This window comes from Apaloderma vittatum, unplaced genomic scaffold, assembly GCF_000703405.1.
Source record: "Apaloderma vittatum isolate BGI_N311 unplaced genomic scaffold, ASM70340v1 scaffold2378, whole genome shotgun sequence".
NCBI lineage: Eukaryota > Metazoa > Chordata > Aves > Trogoniformes > Trogonidae > Apaloderma > Apaloderma vittatum.
In genome coordinates, this window is record NW_009731038.1 from 8,934 (window position 1) to 13,539 (window position 4,606).

The window sequence follows — 4,606 nt, forward strand, 5'->3', positions numbered from 1 at the left end:
CCCGCCGGCGCGCAGCTTATAAATACCCCGGGGAGAGGCCACCGGCTGCGCTCACAGCGGTGCCACAGCGCGCTCTTTCTCTCCGGCCATCCCCTTGCTCAAGCACTGGTGGCAGCAGCCTCAGCCACGACAGGGGCTTTAGGAAGAAGTCGCGCCTTAACAAGTCACGTGTGGGCTAGAAGGCTCCAGCATGTGTGTGTTTAGCATTTTAGTTGCAACAACACGCCTGAAACACTGTCAGGCACAAAATTCAGCCTCCAACACTGTCAGGCAGAAAATTCAGCCTCCCTTTTGAGGACCTCGGCTGGCAATATGGACTGTTGCTGCGGACAAAGTTCTGCTCTGTCACAGATTTGCTGCAAATGTGGCACCGACTTCTTAATTTCAGGGACAAGACGAAGCCAGCCGTCCTGAGAAACTGTTCACAGCTGACTGTCAGTCACTGCCATCAGAGAGCTGTCACAGTCCTCCAAGAGTTTTCAAGGGAAGTTGGCAAAGGTGCTGCTGGAGTTCTGCATCCAGAGCTTGCTGATCTTTTATGATCAGTGGCAACAATGGTCCAAAGCAACAGATTTCTGCACCTTCTGACTGTCTAAGAGAACTGGTAGCCCAGTTAGAAAACAGTTTTAACTCTCCTACACACCTCCGCTAGGAGTCAAGTGTCCTACCTCTATTGATGTGCTGCATTTTTCATTTAGCATTGCTTTTCAGAGTAGTGATGTGCTGGATGAGGTTTCAGCACAGAGACTGTGTACTCACAAAATCTGGAAGTAGAAACTGTGGGAAAACCTACAGAAGACTGAAGAAAAGTAACACTGAGGCACAGCTGGTTAATGTGCAAAAACCACTTCAGCAGCACTGTTAAAAAATTATTATCTAGGTACTTTATAGATTTTAGGGCTTCCATAAAAGTCTGATTCAGAATTAAAAGAAGTATCTCCTCCTTGCAGTATTTCTTCTCTCTCTCTTGAGCAGTGGGTGGTGAGACAGACACGAGATGCAGGAGACCGACTCTCATGGAAAGCGCCAATAATGGGGAGGCCGTCAGATTTCTGGGCCTGGTGAAAAGGCCGGGGACAGCAACCACTGGAGTCTCCTGCGTAGAAGAATCAAGCCAGGTCTCAAGAAGGGGGAAAACAAAAATCCCATCATTCTCTGCTGGAGCAGACTACTTGGCAAAATTAACCTTCCAAAAGTAACGTGCCTGAACTCTAACTCACCCTGAGGCTTCTCGACCACTTCACCAAGGCACTGCTCCCCTCAGCATTCACTCTCGTACCCCGTGAAGAACAGGTGAAGGGAGGACAGGGTGCCTTGCAGTCTGACAAAAGCCATCTAACAGGAGGGAAACGATCTCTCCTGCATTTTGCTGATCACGCTGCGCTTACTTTCTTTTAAGTTCTCCTGCGAAACCGTGCTTAGTCTCTTAAAAATCAATTCGCAATTTGCCTACCGAGATAAAAACCTATCCTAGTGAAATAAGGGCTGGATCCATCAAGCTCAGATGGGTCACGTTTGAAAAACGAAAACATACTCTGCAGTGGAACATGCCCCAGTGCAGCTGCCTGAACAAGGAAGGGTAAATGGGCAGAATCACCGGGACAGTGACTGCCTTTGCTGCTTCAAAAAAGTAATGTCACAACAATCACCAGTCTGTGGCTCAAGATACAGCTCAAGTTTGTGCAAGACACAGGTATGGCTTCTACAGTTTCTTCTCAGAAACTGCAAATACGTAATCCTGCACAGTGCACGGCAACACCAAATTTGGGAATCTCACCTGCCACGCTGTGGAGCAGTATGTGCAGTGTAGGCAGTCACACGGCCACTTCTTCCGAGTGCCTACACTGAGCTGGCTTGTTCTCCTCCCCACTGCTCTCCGAAACGTATCCCTGGTGACTCCTGGCCAGGGGAAGACAGCAGAACATGGCTGGTGAAGTCAGGAAGATCGGAGACTGGAGTCAAATCAAGTGGTGAAAGGTGGAGGCAGATATGAGAGGAAAGAAATCTCTCCTAAAACATTCAACATCAGGACTATCGATGATGACAAATATAACAACTCATGGGACATGCTGATTATTTTCAGAGATTAACATGTTGGCTCTTTTTCATAGGTTAATTGTCTACTGATTGGTGGTGGCCTTTTAAATTAAAGAAAAAAGCTGCCTCCCCAGAGGGATCTAGTGTCACTTCGGTGAGATGCAACTGCCAGAGGTCTGATGGGCAAGGTGAGCTTTTGCACAAGAAGGTCTAAACCAACCCTTCCCCGACTCGACTGTTTCCCTCCCTCCCTCACCGCCAACATATCTGAAACCCAAGTCTCCCATGCTCCCTCCTCGACAGCTGTGGCTGAGCTGCAAGGCCCCGGCAGAGGCTGTGACAGGTGGCTCAGTGCCACGCGGCACCGAGAGGAACGTGGCACCGGGTCCCCGGGCTTGCAACCGCTCTCAGATTTACAACCACGTAGGAAGTACCGGGGTGAAACAGAGTGCGCCAGATAACAGAGGGAAAGGACAGGGAGGAGAGACACAGCTGCCCTGAGAACGCTTGCAGCCTCCGAGATGCCAGACAGCAGAAGGAAGGAGCAACATCCCTGCACTTGAGGAGCTTTCAGGAACGTGGCAAAGTCACGGCCGTTGTGGTACTTTCCTTTCAAGAGAGGCAATGCCAACGTCAAACCCACAGCGAGTGTCTAAATGAATTATACGTTGCGTACACCAAACACTTATTTTTTTTTACAACTAATTTTATTTCAAATCAGTAACATATTAGTTCTAAAAAGAAAGCAGGTAACTTCTGCTCATCACAAGGCCTGAGCTAGTAACTCCCTCCCTGCGTGCGCTTTCCAGGAGCAGGAGCAGCGGGGCTGCAGGTACCAGGACAGGTTCAGCACGCGTGGCCGTGCTCCTGGCAGGGCTCAGCAGGCAGCAGCGGGCTCGGGGCTCGCAGGAGCTGGCGCCCGTCTAATCGCACACAGCACCGTGCACGCGTGCTGCTCCGGCACAGCTGGAGTCTGGTGCCACCCCAAAGTTATTCGGCCCTTGAGACACCAGGAGGGCCAGTGCAGAGCACGGCAGAGGGCTGGTGGCACCCCCTTCCCAAGGCTGGGTTTGCCCACACCTCACTCGGACCGGGGGGAAAGGGATTGCCACTACCCGGGATTCTCAGCTCCTCCTGTCTATGTCTAACGGGCACTTGAGTGATATAAAAGGGAGGCTAAACAATCAAAAAGCCTTTTCCATTTGTACTCAAAGCAGCTCACCTACGGAGAGGTAAAAAAAACAGGGCTATAACGTACATCCAGGAAAAGGGGTATTGGGACACAGAAATTTTTGTGGCTCAGCTAAGGAACTGGGTAATCGTTCTCCCATCTCACTCATCTTCCCACGCTTAGACCCCAAAAGAACCTCAAGTTTAAGACACAAATACAACACACAAGGACTCTTCTCAAACAGTTTAATAGCAAATAAACAAAGGAAGGTACCACACTTGGCATATACAAAATGACTTCTTGTCGGTGTGTCTGTGCAATTAAAACAGCTTTAAGTTGCCCTTTGGGACAAAAAGGAAAAAAAAAAACAAAACACACACACACAAAAGGAAGAAAATTCCTTTAGCACATACTCGCTCGTTCCAAACTTGTAACAAATCTTTTCATTTTTAAATCCACTACACAATCTCTGCGATCAGATCAGAAAAGCAACGTGTGCTCCTCCACTTTTTAAACCATTGAAGTAAAATCCGTAATTCTCTACAGAGTACAACACAATTTCACACAAAAAGACATTTTGTTTTGCAAATCAAAACAAGAAAAAAAAAGGAACAGCTCAAACAAGGTAAAGAAAAGCATTTCTATGACTGAACCACGACTTCGAGTTGATTAAATCCCGTTACTGCAGAACAGACTCTACATTTGGTCATAGTGGCAATTTGTTTTCTCGTCACATTGTGAATCACTTTACATTGTTTTCTAGTAGAAAAGGCAAAAAACTGTACAAAACCCCTAGTGTTAAATACAATGTTTGTACCAATAAAAAAGCCCACAGGTTTGTCTCCAAAATGTAAATTTTCTTTTTTAAATTATTCACAAAAAGCAGCCAAAAATCAGAAAGGCAGCTGCTGCTCCACTGTCTCAAATCCATTAAAACCACCACAGAACAATTAAAACAACCAAAGGAAGAAAAGGAAAGAAGAAAGGAAAGGAACATCCAACGTTTGGCATTTTGGTTTTCTTCAGACATTTTTCCACAGGTTTCCCCAGGGCTCCTCGTGGAACCCCACGTGGCCGGTGGGGTCAGACCAGGGGAGCCTCTGCCCTGCCCACCCAGCCTCAGGCCTCCACACGCCCTGCAAGCGGAGGCTCGCCAGCGTCTGCTGAGCACACGGCAGCCTCAGCCAGCAGGACAGAAAAACGCCCTCTTGCATCTCGGCGTTCCCCCAAACCTCGGGCAAAAGGAAGGTTTCTATCACGCACAATTTGTTTTCTCAGCAAAATCCCTCACTTCGCATTATTTTCTGCTGTTAAGGTACCTACACTCGCTCGCTTCTCCTCCTGACTGAAACCTCATGGCGGCACGCGCTCGCCGGGCGCCCTCTGCTAGAAGACAAC